This window comes from Crinia signifera, chromosome 4 (assembly GCF_055691185.1).
Source record: "Crinia signifera chromosome 4, ASM5569118v1, whole genome shotgun sequence".
Taxonomy (NCBI): Eukaryota; Metazoa; Chordata; class Amphibia; order Anura; family Myobatrachidae; genus Crinia; species Crinia signifera.
In genome coordinates, this window is record NC_139220.1 from 244,260,790 (window position 1) to 244,277,898 (window position 17,109).

Genomic DNA, 17,109 nt, shown 5'->3' on the forward strand with positions numbered 1-17,109 from the left:
TAAACATTTAAACCAGACTGTTTGATTCACACACACACACACAAAAAAAAACATTGGACTTCCAAAGGTTAAAGACTGTTATTTGCAGAAACTGGAATACCTTTTTAGCGTACAATGGGCCAGATGTATTAAGCCTTAACAAGAGATCAATTCAAGTGGGATAAGGAGAGATAAACGTCCAGCCAATCAGCTCCTTAGTGACTTTTTTCAAACACAGCCTGTAACATGGCAGTTAGCAGGTGATTGGCTGGACGTTTATCTCTCCTTATCACCCTTGCATTTATCTCTTGTTAAGGCTTAAGACATCTGCCCCATTATGACTGATTACATTTTCTTAAAGGGACTGTACAGTGCAGTGACATGCGGTGAGGTCAGTCACTGGTGAGGCTCTGCATTTTTCAAATGGGAACGAGTCCCACTACCACTGCCGCCCGCTACCCCTACCATGAATGCCCCCTACAGCCAGTGCTGGGGGCTGATGCGTAGCTGGCAGTGTGCATGTAATGTGCAGGAGACTGCGGGACCGCTGGGCATCCCAGGGGGACAAGCTGCAAACCCACTATATCTGCCAGGTGCACCTTCCAAAGTATGAATCAGTACATGACCAGTGCAAGGGATAGGGTAATACTGTCTAACACTGGCAGTGCAATTGTCCTGTCAATGCAGTATATAGCAGTGCAATGGTTAATGCACCCTGGCAGTGTCCAGTGCAAGGGTTAATGCACTAATGTCCCTCCCTGGCAGTTCAAAAGTTAGGACCCCCCTCACCATGTGTGTGCTCCAGGTCACTGATGTGCTGCAGATTGTTCTCTGTATCCTCCCTGATGATTTATGTCCTACTCCGGCGGGTCGGTAAGACTCCAGCCTTTGCTGAGCCTTCTCTGCAGTTTGGGACTGAAGGACATGCAGCACGATGTGGTCTTTGGTGATCCCCCAGGTACCCCTCCTCACTCCCCTGTGTCTCACCTGTCCAAATGCAGGGAGATTGTTTACAGTGGGGCCAGGGATCGCGGGTGCCAGCAGCTGTTAGGATCTGCAGCTGCCATTATTTCTATGAATGCAGCAGCATCCTCAAGGGGCAAGCAGCCAGCAGGTGAGCTGGCTGCTGCAATAGCAAAAGCGGAATGGCCGTGCAGCGGGGGGTGGGGGCAGGGTGTCTGCCATACCCTGACAGCGGAGCGGATCAGTCTGTCAGTGTGTGACAGACTGATCCGCTGTCCAATCACAACTGTCACAGTGACAGGGGCGTGCTTTGATGTTGGCTGAAGGCACAGTCCCTGTCACTGAGGCAGAGGAGTTGGTGCCGCTTCCACATTGTTTTCTAATGGGCTTTTCAGCCTCTTTTTTTGCTCGTCCTAAGCCCCGCCCCCCGCGGCTGACAGATTTCAGTTATCAGCGGGAGGCATGGCTGCCATTGTCTCCCAGCCTCCTACACTGGGTCTCATCACATAAATGATTTAAAAAAATACCAATAAGATATTTATTGCACTGTATATGTGTTTTAAATATCTTTGTATTTTGTTTTAATCATTTATGACAGGGGAGGCACTGCCTCCCCTGCCTCCCCTGACTGCACATCCCTGGTTCAGTGTACCAATGTGGGAGACGGGAGATGAGAGACTTGATTAATACCTTCATATAACACCACTGGTAAATACCTGGGATATTCAGTGGTGTAGCTAGGAGCCATGGTGCCCGGAGCATGTTTCGCTTCGCTTCGGCTGGGGATATTCATTGTTTGAGTCATCCACTGGTGTGTGCCTATATACAGCAATACTGGCAATACACCTGAATAGCTTGCATACGACCTGATCATATGCAGGTTGTAAGTGCGATCAAATAAAAGCACATACGATCTGCTTACGGCAGCAATGAAAGCCAGCAGATCATACGTGCAACATGTGTGATCTGAGGGACAACCTCTAGACTTGCGGGACCTCCCATTGTACCGATATCATGTTGTGCACTCAATCTGCCGGGCCTGATATAGTTCAGGTGTATGGCCATCTTAACTGTGCAATATCAACAACTGCACACACACAGGGCAGCATACATGTGGCAATTTCTGTACCTAGTAATCCTAAAGAAACAAATGGTAGACCTCAAGTACATCCCCCAGGAGATGTCAAGCTGTATAAGGTATAAGGTTGAATTAACATTGTAAGCCATCCTCAATCATCTATGGACCAAGAGATTATTTCAGCACCTGACTCTGAGGAGTCTGAACCTAAGGCCTCAGCACCTTCTGCACATGAAGCATCAAAGCACCAAGACCTTAATCCACAAGGAGGCAGGTAGAGAGAGACAACCTGGGACTGGCACCCTCCTCCAACACAGCAGCTGCTGCGGTGCTTCCAGCAACTTTTACACTTACATACACTCCAGATGCGAGCACCCACAGACTTGAATAAAAGGACAACCACAGACCAAACAGTAACTGCAAGCTTTCGGGCTTTTATTAGCCCTTCGTCAGGCAACACAGAGTAAAACATACAAAACATTGCTCACCTTAAATACATGTGTAGCTCACACCTGGCATCCCGCCACCCCGGCATGCGCGTCTAAAGGAAGTTCCGGGTGTCACCTCTCAGAACCTCCCCTCTGCATACACTTCGGCGGTAACCATGGGGACGGAGACGCACGCAGATCTGTGAACACAAAAGCCGGCACATAATACAATGGGCGGTATTCAATGAGGCAGAATCGCCAAGTTTTATGGCGATTCTGTGTTTTTTCCGTGTGTGCCGGCGATTTTTGGAGCTGAAAAAGCGAATCACCCTATTCAACGACCTCTATTCGCCGATGACGACCGGTGAATGAAGCACCAATCGCCAAATGTTATTCTCTACAAATCGCCGGTTTTTGTCTATAGGAATTTTCATGGGGATTCGCCGGTAGTCGACGGGAATCACCATGAATCGCCAAAAGTGTATTCAATGAGAGGTTGGCGATTCTTATTTCTTGTTTCATATCGCCGTTCCTCACCGAGTGTCCCTCGTCATCTTTTTATGGTGAACTTTTATAGGAACCTGTGAAATAATTGGTTTTAAGTGTTCAATTTAACTCTGCAAGTGTAATGTATTATTATTTGCTGCCCTTGTGTGATGTGATGGTCGTAGAAGTGCTATACAAATATATATTTAATTTTTTCTGGTATTTTTTTTTTCTCCCACAAAGCACTGTTCTTACCCATGGTGCACCGCACTTACCCATGATTCTCCTCCCCACCTCACTCCTTTGTTTGGCCTTTGAGGAGATTACACAGCTTTTGCAGTCTGCTGTATTGGAATCGTTTTTTCAGGGTAATTTGCATTTTTCTTGCATTTCACTGCAATTTCTTACAGTACTGAAGCTGTTTAGGGAAACGCCGGATTGGCTGAGAATCGCCGTTGGGGGCGGCGATTCTCAGCCACGTTGAATAGGGTGACACAGCTAGTCCCGGCGACTCCCGACGAATCCCTACGCTTGGCGAATCGACGTAAAAAAACCGGTGAATGGCTGGCGAATGTAAAATCTGAATCGCTGTGACCAACGATTCAGGTCATTGAATACCGCCCAATGTTTAGGCACTCATGTCTGCAGCGCTGTGTTACATACAAACATATATATACAATAGTTACAAAGTGACTCATATATGTAATAATAATACCTACAATAAAGGCATACATTTAATGCATATCAAATCATGTAGAAAACTATCCATAAAGTACTGGGTGTACATCACATTGGGACTTTAATTCATACAGGCAGTTCAACAATGGTTAGAATCTATACAGTACCTAAATTAGTTAGAAAAGATATTCATATTTAATTGATCATTAAGCCCTTTAGGTTTTACTGTATCTAGTAAATAAATCCACTTGGATTCCAGGCGTAAGAGGCTTTTATGCTTGTCACCTTTTATCCTCAGGGACATGATCTATTATGACATGTTTGAAACTAGCAAGATTATGTTTCATTTCAAAGAAATGTCTGGCATGGGGCTGATCGGATGATTTACCCCCTTAAGCTGCTCTTATTGTCTTCTTGTCATGCGATGCATGGCCATCCGCTCCTTATCCCAGTGTGCGCCGGTGACGCAAGCGTGGCTACGGGTCCGACGGCGCCGGGATGGGAGGTGTAGTCTGGGTGTCCATCACTTGGTGGTATGTATAAATGTATGTACTGTCTTTCTGTTTTGTTATATCCTGATGAAGAACTAAGTAAAAAGTTTGAAACGTTGATCTACTTACCTGCTTGGACATTCCGTTATTTTGTCGAGTGCCGCCGTCTGGAGTGATGTATGTACCCTGAGGGGGAGTGGAAGGCACCACATCCATATTGCTCAGGTCTCAAGCTGTGCTGCTCTATACCTGGACTGTATATATATATATATATATATATATATATATATATATATATATATATATATATATATATATATATATATATGTATATATATAATTTATTTAATTGATCCACTCCCAGACCTGGAGTTCCTGGACCTATTTCTTCAAAAACATTGTACTGATTATTCTGGTTCATTTTGTAACATCTAGATGCTGCGTGTAAAGAAGAGTGATTAGTATTTGTGTTTTCTCTAAAATGAGTCACTCTATAACTGACAAATTTGTCTCAAACTTGACCTGTAAGTAGAAAACAAAAAGTTAAAAATTACATTTGTTATTAAAGCTGAATGGAATGTTTTCTGTAACTCTGACAAAAGCTTAACAAATGATTATTATGCTTCCTAAAAAATGTTGAGGACGCATATGTGCAAGGTCAAACTTACTCCAGCAAGAAGACAGTTCATAATTGGAATAATCAGAGGTAAAAAGGACGGCATTTGTTTGTTTGCAAAAGAGATAAAAAATAGTTTTTAAAATAAATGGCACAACAAATGTCTCAATAATAAACCTTACATTTATAGTACGATGAAATGAGAAAGAGTCTAATTATTAGTGTTCGTGGACAATTGATCATTTGGCACAATATGTGAAACTATAAATTAGCTATACACTTGTATGACATACAATGAGGTTTTACTGCCCCCCCCCCCCCCCCCACACTATCCATGCCACCCCGAAGCGTGGTGTTCGGCGGCGGAACGTGTCCTCCCGACCTTTTCGTACCCCTACTATACACGTCGGCGTGGAGTTGATTTTATATGTGTGGCGAGCGCAGCAAGCCACCGCACCCGAAGTGTGGTGAGCCCCGCGAGGGGATGCTGAATACATGTAAAGTAATCCGCGTCCCCTCACAGGGCTTGCTGCGCTCGCCAAGCTTCAGGCTCGGTGGCTCGCTGCGCTTGCCACACTATATAAATTCAACTCCACGCCGATGTGGATAGTGAGGGTATGAAAAGGTTGGGAGGACGCATACCACTGTGCTCGCCGCGCTTCGGGGTGGCGTGGATAGTGTGTGTGTGTGGGGGGGGGGTTGACTAAAACATCATTGTATGTCATGCAAGTGTATAGTTAAGGGTATGGCCTAGCACCCTATAAAATCGCATGCGATCGATGTGAGGTGCGATGTGATGCGATGCAATCCCCTGGGGCCAACAGAGCAGTGAATAAATTACATAAAAAATTGGGTTCTTGTGTAGTTTCACGGCGCCAGCATGGCACCGTGCTACTTCCGGGTTGGGTACGCTCGCCAAACTATCTAAAATAAAGTAACTTAACTCCATGCCAACGTGGATAGTTCATACCCCCACTATCCACGTTGGCATGGAGTTGATTTTAGATAGCGTGGCGAACGTAGCGAGCCACCGAGCCCGCAGCGTGGGCGAGCGAAGCGAGCCCCGCAAGGGGACTCAGACGCACTGCGCCATGGTAGCGCCGTGAAATGCGATGCGATTTTAGTACAGAGAATATCCCTGTACGCTTAGAGCGTACTGGGCGCCCTGCTAGGAAGCAAGTACCTTTTTTTTAATGGAGTAATCATTTACAAGGCAAAATATTGCCGTATAATGATTGCCCCTTTAAAAAAAAACTATCCACTGGGGTGATTCTAGAGAGGAGGAGGCCCGTGTACAGACTCCATCTGGGTCCACTTCTCTCTAGCTGGCAGTGCTGTCACTAGAGGACCCTAGCACTGGCCCAGAGTCTACTGTACATGCGCTAAATGAATGTAAAATGGCCACCATGCCATTTTCCCGGGGATTACTGCAGCACTGCTGCTACCTACGGAGAACTACGGAGGATAAGAATTGAAAAAAAAAAAAAAAAACAGGTGCAGGGTGCGTGGTGTGAGAAAAATGGTGTGGTGGTCAATTTCCTGTAACTTTTTCCACTTTGCATGTGAAAAAATTAATGTACTGCTTTCATCAGCAAGGCAACTCTGCGTGGGCTACAGTAAGTATTCAAGAAATGGATGCATTGTGTATGATGTGGTCACCCTCCCCCACACTGCATCCATTATAAATTTACCAGTGCCTATTCTGTAGCTGGTGCAACTTGTATGTCTCCTTTCAACATATGGGAGGTTGGAAGAAAGACAGAAAATAAAGTATATCCTAGCATCACACCCTAGTTCATATTACTTTTGAGGTGTTTCCAGCACACTCCAAGCTGCTAGGTGATCCCCAACCTTTACCCCTGTAGGACAACTTGGTATAGCAGTGGGACAGTACCTGAAAAGAAGGCTGGTTGGTGGTATTCCTAGCTCTACAGGGGATGCAGTCAGCATCCCAGCGGTCAGGATGATGGCATTCATTATTACGATGTCGGCATACTGACTGTCTTCAGAAAACAGGTGCTGGAACTTTGTAAGATTCAGACTGTTGATGCCTGAATACGGACAGCCAGCAACCTGATAGCTAGGTAGGTGGGGTAGGTTAGGTTCAGGCAGAGGAATGGGGGGGGGGGGGCATGGAAAGTATACTTACTTGATCCCTGTCAGGAGTCCCTCCCATCACTGCTAGCCCGCTCCTCCGCCAGTGCCCACCGCTACTGCCCACCATCAGTGCCTGTCTATCTTTTGTTGAACCCCCCCCATGGGTGCCCACCCCTGCCAGTTTCCTGCAAGCCTCTGCCCACCCTGCCGCTGGTGCCTGCTCACCCACCACTGACCCCCCCCCCCGCTGGTGCCCCACTGCCGGTGCCCCCCTCTGCTGCCTTGATTTCACAGGTTTCCCTTTTCCTTGGAATCAACCCTGGGAAAACAGGGCAGTGGAATTGGGGACCATGAAGGGATCCACCAAAATCCCGGGTCAAAATCGGGTGTGTGACCATGGATTTTGGTGGAAAAACGATACGAGGGTGCTAAAATATAAACTTTATAATTCTGCTTTGTTTTAGATGAAAGAAAGCAGTTGTCACACACACAGCAAATCGTTTGTAGCCAGTTACACTAACATACTGTAAGGGCTGTTTCACACAGTACGGTTCCTGCCGCACGGTGAAATCCCGTACGGTCAGGGAGCCGCGCCGCACTCAGAATTTTATAATGGCAGGGATGGCCACAGCCCGGCAGCCGTCCCTTCCAGTGGGGGGATCCGGCTGCAGCCGTGCGGCCGGGCCGTGGCCGTCCCGTGTGAATGGACACAATAGTGTCCATTCACAACTGCTGAGTGCGGCACGGCTCCCTGGCCGTACGGGATTTCACCGTGCGGCAGGAACCGTACTGTGTGAAACAGCCCTAAGTGTATCAGCTAGGAAAAAGAAGTAAGCGGAAATAGATAAGGGCCATGAGGTTCCCTGATAAGTGGTTTCCATCAAAATAACTCAGTGAAAGGAAGACTCAGACTATAAATGTATTGAAAGCATCTTGTGGAGAATGTATTACTCAAGCAAATATTCATAAAGTGAAACCATTATTCTTACTGTCAATGTTAAAATAATAATACATAAATGTATAACCTTTGTACAAGCCTATATTTCATGACTGTACCCTGTTTATTCTTTAGTTCTGTCTCTGTGCAGAAAATCTTAACAAATCATAAATCACCAAAATAACAGCAATAATAATTATAATGACTATAATAAATGCTTCATAAAAATAGATCAGGAGAAATCAATAAAATAATGAACACATTAATTATTGATCAAATTACTTTACCATTAAATTATTTTGTTGCATAAAACATATGACCTTCTAGGGTTACAGTATTAACAATTTATTTAAGGGGATAATTAGAGACAGCAGCATCAATAAATGGGATGAGTTTGCCTGTCCTGTCATATTTAAAAACCAAAATCGTCACTCTTTAAGGGGGTTATTCAAACCAAAATCGTCACTCTTTAAGGGGGTTATTCAGACCTGATCGCTTTTGTGTGAATTCACAAACTGATCGATTATCAAACAACGGCGCATCGGACGGATTGTAGTAGCCATGCGCTGAGCCAAACATTGAAGGAAAATAACTGTTTTTGCAATTCCCTCGCACCTTGACTGACAGGAAGCTGTTCTTTGTGGGTGTTAATGTATCGTTTTCTGGAAGTGTCCTAAAAATGCAGACATGCCCAGGCGTTTTCAGGGAGGGTCTGTGATGTCAGCTTTGGCCTCCATTAGCCTGTGTCTGTCACAGAGTTGAGGAAGGGTGAGAGTTACGCACATTTTCACATACTTGATGGTGAGTGAGTTGCGTATGGATTCGCAGCTGGCGGGCTATAGGTTATATTTTCACTGTCCGGGCTATCTGATTGCAGACCTCTGCAAATTCACACAGCGTTGAACCGGTTCTAATCATAGGCGAATCTAGGGGGTGGTCCGGGGGTGCACCGGACCACCCATTACGCAATTTTGTAGCTGATGGATGGGACTTTCCAACGAGCCCAGCCCCGTGTCTCTAGCCCCCTGGGAACCGGAGATACTACCAGGCAAAGCTGGAATGTTTTCCCTATAGGATAACATGGGACCCGCTAATTCCGACCCCCACCCAGTTCAACGGCTGCCAGTTCCCCCTTCGGCATCACTGAAGCTGGAGGTTGATCTCAGTCGAACCCAAATCGCTGGACCTTCAATCTGATACCAGGCTGGATCCATATGGGTTAATTGGTTCCAGGGATATTGAGGTTAAACCTTTCTTTCCTTTCTGAAATGTCCTTTGAGGGCAGATTTCTCTGGAACCAAACAGCCCAGTTTCACGGGACCAAAATCATTCGAAGCCAACTCAAAAGTTCTTCAATATGATACTGGTCTCATGTAAATGGGTCAGTTGGTTCCGACGATATAGCTGGTTGGTTAAAGGGAAGTAGGGAGAGGGGAGTGGTTGTCTCACCCCCTCACACCAGAAAATGCAGGGACTAGGCTGGTATATAAGGGGTCAGCGTGGGAATGTCCCTGCATGATCCTTGGATCATATTCCCGGGTAAATCCCTGCATTTTCTGTTGTGAAAGGGGTATTATTTCAAACAGCCGTGACCTGCAGTTCTCTGAATACAGCCGGGCAGCCCCCTACTCTCTGCCCAGCTGTCAATGACTGTCACCCCTGCATCTTCCGCTCCAATTCTTCTCCCCGCTTTCACCTCAGCCCGCCCCCCCCCCCCCTTAATCATATGGTGCCGGCGCCCGGCGTGCTCCCCCGACATCACGCACAACAATATTTCAAATGTCCACTCGGCTAGAGGGGACACCAGGAGGGGAGTGGGAGCGTGTTCTGCGCTGCGCTCTGCTCCTCTCCCCATAGAAGCAGCTGCACCGCTCTCCATCTCTCGCTGCAGCAGCAGTGAAGGCTCATATAAAAATTTACAGTAAGTGGCACTTTTGGGGGCATTGCTTAAGGGACACTACAAGTGGCGGTATGTGGGGGCATTCCGCATAATGTGTGGCTTAATGTGTAAGGGGCATTACGGTGTGCAGCATCATGTGTAAGCGGCATTATGTGTGCAGCATTATGTGTAAGGGGCATTATGTGTGCAGCATCATGTGTAAGGGGCATTATGTGTGCAGCATCATGTGTAAGGGACATTATGTGTGCAGCATCATGTGTAATGGGTACTATGGTGTGTGGCATCATGTGTAATGGGTACTATGGTGTGCGGCATCATGTGTAATGGGTACTATGTTGCCATCAAGCAAGAACCCCCTAGCAATGAGCACATAGGTAAGCAGCACTTATGTGGCAAATATGTAATGGGCATTACGGTTTGTTATATAGTATGTAATGGGCATCATGATGTGTGGCACAATGTGTAAAGGGCATTATGGTGTGTGGCCTTATGTGTAATTGGCATTACGGCGTGTGGCTTTATGTGTAATGGGTATTACAGATCTGGCTAAAATGTGTAATGGGCATTACTGTGTATGGTCTAAAGTGTAATACCACACCCCTTTTTGTGATGCCACACCTCCTTCCCATGAGGCCATGCCCCCTTTTCCCCACGCGGCTACGCCGCACAAGGGTCCCCCTGCTATTATGTCTAGATCTGGGACCACCCATTACCATAATTCTATATTCGCCTATGGTTCTAATAACCCCTACATAAAGGGCCTGATTCAGACCTGTTCGCAAGGCAGCATATACTTGCAGCCTACCGAACATGTCAGTGCCACGAACTGCCCTGCCGAGCACCTGCCCCCAACGTTGCCCAAATCCCGTCACTAGCATGCCAGGGGATGTGTTCACAAATGCATCCCTTCACATGCCGCCTCCCAGTTCGCTGACCATCGAATGATTTCTGCAGCCTTTGGTCTGAAAAGTAAGTTAATACTTTTCAGATGGTTGCTGCAGTCCGAATTCGGGGCGGTGCTGACATCATGTGACGTCAGCCACCTGCTTAACGCAGGCATCGACTCACCTGCAATCTCAGGGAAAAGCCCAGCATTTTAATTGGGACGCCCATAAAACACTGGCCGTTGCCCCTCTGCCGGCCCCTGCCCAACCCCTGGTTCTCCCCTGTACTTTCGAACACCATGGTGAGTGTGATACTCGCCAAAGGCATCCATGCGCAGATACCCCACACTCGAAAACAGGGCCAAATTCAGACCCATACAAATGGGTCTGATTCGGCCCCAAAGTCTGATCATCAACACACAGGTGTCTGCATGCACCTCATGCTTAACGGTTTGGGAGATCAGAGAAAGAATAAAGGTGAAAAAAAACATGTTGTATCCCAATTGCACACTGAGCGAGAAAATAACTACATATTAATCAGATAATACAGAGATCTTGGTTGCATATATCTGCAGATATAGGACCGTACGTCAAGGTCTCTCTGTCACTAAGGGTCCCTAATACTGGGTATGGGTCTGGGGTGTGGGCCCCCAACATGCCGACACAGGCTGAGTACCCCAGGGCAGCACACAAATTAGTAAGGGTTAATAAGAAGCACAAAGTGCTATGTAGGGAAGTGAAGGTGTGATTAAAATACAAAATATATACAATGTGATAGGAAAAATAAGAGTTAATAAAGTGTTAGGGTGTGCTAACCTGGAGCAGACCAGCCCTACCAACACAGGGGGCACCACATTCCCAAACCCATCCCATAAGCAATAACATATATGTCTAGGCTTAATAGCCCAGTGGGTACTTGTGGAGTATCACGGCTCCCACGACCTTCATCGTATGCTGATCGTATGCTTAAAATCGCATCGCATGCGATCAAATCGCATGCGATGCGATGCGATCGCACCCGATTTTGCACTGAAATGCATCAGAATGCATTGAAATGTGTATTAAACTTGTGAAATACCCCAAAATGCCATTTTTCATAGTGCACCACCAACACTATCAACGTGAACCCGAAGCGTGGCGAGCACAGCGAGCCCGCGAGGGGCGGCGGTACGCGTCCTATGACCTTTTCATACCCCCACTATCCACGTCGGCGTGGAGTTGAGAATAGAATAGTGGGCGAGCGCAGCGAGCCACCGAGCCCGAAGCGTGGCGAGCGCAGCGAGCCCCGCGAGGGGACGCGGATACCTTCACAGCTATACGCGTCCGCTCGTGGGCTTCACAGGTATCCGCGTCCGCTCGCCTCGCTTCGGGCTCGGTGGCTCGCTGCGCTCGCCACACTATTCTATTCTCAACTCCACGCCGACGTGGATAGTGGGGGTATGAAAAGGTCGTAGGACGCGTACCGCCGTCCCTCGCGGGCTCGCTACGCTCGCCACGCTTCGGGTTCACGTTGATAGTGGGGGTGGTGCACTATGAAAAATGGCATTTGGGGGCATTTCACAAGTTTAATACACATTTCAATGCATTCTGATGCATTTCAGTGCAAAATCGGGTGCCATCGCATCGCATCGGATGCCATCGTATGGCATCCGATGCGATCGCATACGATTTTTGAGCTAAAATGCTCAAAAATCGGTAAAACATCGTATCGCATCGTATGCCACTACATATGGCATACGATGCCATACGATGGGAGCCGTGATACTCCACAAGTACCGCCCAGTGTAAGGCCACATGATAATGGCGTATAACGTCTGAGAGCCAGCTTACCTGGAGCTACCCCTGGCTTCTCCAATGGCACTCTGGAGTCAGCAATCCCTCCTAATGCTGGCCCATCTATGCCTCTCAACTGCACAACACTTTTGTTGGTAAGCTGCTCAATCAGAGGTGTGTCACTCAGGTGCCAAAAGGGAGGGGCAATTCTGTCTAGGAAAAAAAAAACATGTTGTATCCCAATTGCACACTGAGTGAGAAAATAACTACATATTAATCAGATAATACAGAGATCTGCAGATATAGGGCTAAGCCCCCAGGCCGTACGTCAAAGCCTCTCTGTCACTGGGGGTCCCTAATACTAGGTATGGGTCCGGGGTGTGGGCCCCCAACCATAATAAAGGTGCCCATACACAGTGCGATTGCACCTTGCAATGCGCGCTCCCGTTGCGTCTCATCGCACAATACAAAAAGTATGTGCTGCACCTACTTTTTGTACTGCCTTCTGATCACATCGCATCACATCGCACGCAAATCGCATGCAAAATGCATGTGATGCAATCCAGCCCAAAACGGGTGCGATCTTCGCACCGTGTATGGGCACCTTAACTGTTGTTTTTCAAACCCAGCCTGTAACTTGACAATTAGCAGCTGACTGGTTGGTGGACTAGCACCGGCCACTTTATCACTTTATCAGGCTAGATAAATCTGCTCCAATGTCTCTGTTGCCCTCTCTGCACTGTCCCCTGAAATGTTGATACTGTAAGTGGGTATTAATAGTGTTTGGGGGCCATAAACTGAAGAACCCTTGCATCAGCCCTGGGTCATCAGTTACCAATCACTACAAGAGCAAGGTATATGCAGCTTACCAAGGTAATGTCGAAGGATGAAGTTTGTGCGATGAATGTTAGTCAATGCGGTATTTAGGATTCTTAACTGGAAGATAACATAATTCAGGGTAACAATGGATTAATGCAATATTGTATGTGTGCATATAATGGCACAAGCAGAACCAGACAGGTTTTTTTGGGAGTTAATTCCGCTTTTGTGTGTGTTTTAGGATAGCACACACCTGTATGTACACTCAATGTTGGCAGTGGCCCTTTTACAGTGAGTGGCATTGGCACAATGGTATCTGTGGTGCCTACAACTATATAAACTAGTCTCTGGTTCAGTGAGTCGCTCAGGGGCACATCCTGCTTAATAGAGAATGAAGAGAGGAGATGTGCGGCAGGCCGAACATGCACATTAACATTAATTTGGAGGCTCTGCATTGGAATTGACAAAAGGCTTTTTTTGTCTATAGAAGGGACATCATCAAATACGACAATAACATGGGTTCTGCTGCTACCATTTGTGAGAGCTACAGACAGATATCTCAATGACTATATGCAGAAGTAAGACCATGATACTGTATGACAGATTTGATATCAACGGGTGTATGAATAAGAAGGGTCGAACCCTTTGCTTTTGTGTTGGCATCTCAATCAATGTACAATGGCTATCCTCTCCCGCAAATAGAGCAATCCCTGGCAGTTTTGTGTAAATACTGGCAAGTTTGTTATTTCAGTTTCAACTACAAAACTTACAATGGAGTATCAACCCCCCCCCCCCTTCCAAAAAAAAAAGTAAACATTTTGAAAGGCATCAGTCAATGTACTTGGGCAGCACCATCTAGGGTTTCCGTTACCACTGACGGTGTCAGGATGTAGATAATCCCCTTTCTGTCTGCTCCCCACAGCCCTTCATTGCAGGGCAATGAAGGGTTATGGGGAGCATCTGGAAAGGGTCATGGGCTGTTTTCCGTTCTGCACCTAGCTCCAGCCCCTACAGTGTGTGGTTACTTACTGTGGGCGGCTGGCCATTCTTCTGGAACAGGCCTTGTGCCCTTCTCAGCTCCCACTTCATATTTTCCTCTTCTCTTCACCCCACAGCTCTTCCTTAGTTCTTTCTCTCTCCCTCTTCACCGCATATACTTGATATATAAAAATAAGTATACTGTTTATATAATGTGACAAGGAATCACATGCACTGGTTAAAGATGAAGTCTGGTTCTTTATTGTCAGTAGGTAGATAGCAATCCAGGATAACAGATTGACATTTCTTAAATTACAGCATGGCAGTTCTCAGGTTAGAGCAATGGCAGTTCTTACAATAAAGGTACTTCAAGAGAATCCCTAATGTAATACCTGGCACCTGCACCAACTGCCATTGGGGACACCAATCTTCTGTGCTAAACACACAAATCACAAGAAGCACCAGGTGCTGCTAATCAGCTAGTGATTCATAAAACATCCTACGAAAACCAAAGTTGGATCTCTCTAGCCATGCTGCTGCTGTTCTAAATCCTGAACTGGATTCTCCACATTACCATCATGTCCACGTATGCTGTCCCTGCCACACTCCTCCCCCCTTAGCTTCAACCACCCTGGTGAAGCTAATAAATTCTCAGACAAGCTCTCTGCCTCGCCTACCTCTACTTGTGCCATCTGCCCCTCCAACTCCATTAGCTTCACCATAGGGTTGGTTGAAGGATCAGAACCTAAAAACCTCCTGGAAAAGACATATGGATTGAGAAGCTGTTTCCCTGGACGATGCTGCACCACCTCAAACTTAAATGGCTGCAAGGCTGAAAACTAACAGGTCACATGAGCATTCTTCTCTCTGTTTTCATGTGCATCCATTGCAAGGGCGCATGGTCTGTGACCAACAAAAAATCTCATCCCAATAAATAATATTTTAAGGATTCCACTGCCCACTTAGTTGCCAAGCACTCCTGCTTTACAGTAGAGTACTTGTGCCCTCTGGGCAGTAATTTACGGCTAAGGTAGAGGATGGGCTTCTCCTCTCCATCTACCTCTTGAGAAAGGACTGCCCCTAATCCTGTCCCAGAGGTATCCGTCTGCGAGACAAATTATTTTTTAAAGTCAGGAGCTTGAAAGACAGGCTCTGTACACAAAGTTCATCTTAAATCCTGTCGAGCAGTTTCCACTGGTCTTGACGACATTTTCTTGTCTGGGGACTGTTTTTTAAGATATTCAGTTAGTGACAAAATCTCATATGAGCCTGCGGTAGTATCCCACCAGACCAAGAAATTTCCTAAGTTGTGACTTACATTTGGGTTTAGACCAAGTGAGGTCTGCTCCTACCTTACTAAGCTGAGGTTTAACCTGTCCTCTGCCCACAATGTGCACCATATATTTTTCTTTCACCATACCAATGGCACATTTCTTAGGGTTTGCAGTAAACCCGTGTGCCGATAGGGACTTTAATACGACCTCCACCTCCAGGATCGGTTGAAAATCGGCCAATCGGCAAAAAAATCATTCTAGTGCGTGGGCACCTTAAGAGTAAGTCCCAATCCCCTTTTTTCTTGAGACACTGCCCTCTTTCGCATGTGTTTTAGGGGCTGATTAATCCTTTCTACCAGGCCATCTGTTTGCATGTGATAAATGGAGGTAGTAATTATATCTACCATTAACAACTGGCACATATCTTTCATAAGTTTAGAAACAAATAGATTACCTTGAAACAGAAATGTTAAAGAGATAGATGATAGTAACTGCACTAGACAAAAGCCAAATAGATAAATAAAGGTGGGTACATTTAATGTCAACATACTTATAAATTTACTAAGATGAGAGTTGTATTTCACATGGGATGTTGCTATGGACAACCAATCAGATCCTATCTATTATCCTCTAGAGGGTGCTAAATAAATATAAAGTAGATTCTGATTGGTTGCCCATAGCAACATCTCATGTGAAATACAACTCCCATCTTAGTAAATTTCCTCCACTGTGTCTGTTCCTATAATACCCCGATATTTGGTACCTCCACTATAGTGTACAATTAGTGAGTTCATAGATACATGATGGTGTGGTGGCACTAGCTGTAGGGGAGATGGTGTTCCCTCTTTTTACTCCTCAGAGAATTACCTTTGTGAATGGCTAGGATGAGGTACAGCAACCGAATGGAGCAGATGGTAGTGCAGCAAGTTGTCGTCACATGTGATAAAGATGGTATATAGGCCCTTATTCTGGTTGGCTCGGTCCCTGGCAAATTCGCAACAGGGACCGGTTATAACGCACTGCGTATGCACATAGTCACATATGCGCAGGACTTGCATAGTCGCCATGGTGTTCGCACAGTGGGGGGCAGGATGGAGGCAGCCAGGGGGTGTGGTCAGATGGTGGGTTCACCCAGAAAAACACTGGGCATCCCCATGTGAATGCAGGCGGGCACCTGCCTTCAGGGGGTGGACTGCTTATGTCACGTTATAAGCCCCATTCTCGGACCCGGACGCCGCAAGTCTAGGTCAGTCCAGATGACTTAGATTTGTGAACAGGGTAAAAATCATCCGTAGAGAATAATCTAATGATTTCAGCCCCGTACACTGCCCTGTGAATGGATGTATATGCAAAATATCCACTCGCAAAGCATCGGGATGTGCGGACCATGTGCGGCGGGGATGTGCGGGGGCGGGCATTCACACGGGTGGTGGGTGGCGTTAGAAGGCTCACTAAGCAGCAAATTTTCGCTGCTTAGTAAGTCAATCAGAATCGCCCCCATAGCAGCCAAGTGGGGATGAGTTGTATTTACAAGGATGGCAATTTACTGCAGGAGGTTGATGAATGGCAATTGGGGCATGTCCGGTCAAATGTGGACTTAGTGAAGAAGGTGGTTGTCCAGTCCCATTGGGTGGCAAGGAGTCTCCTTAAAGCGTTTTGCTGATTTTAGGTGCACATTTTTCAAAATACATATAAAACTACAGTATATCTGTTAGGTAGGTGATGTGG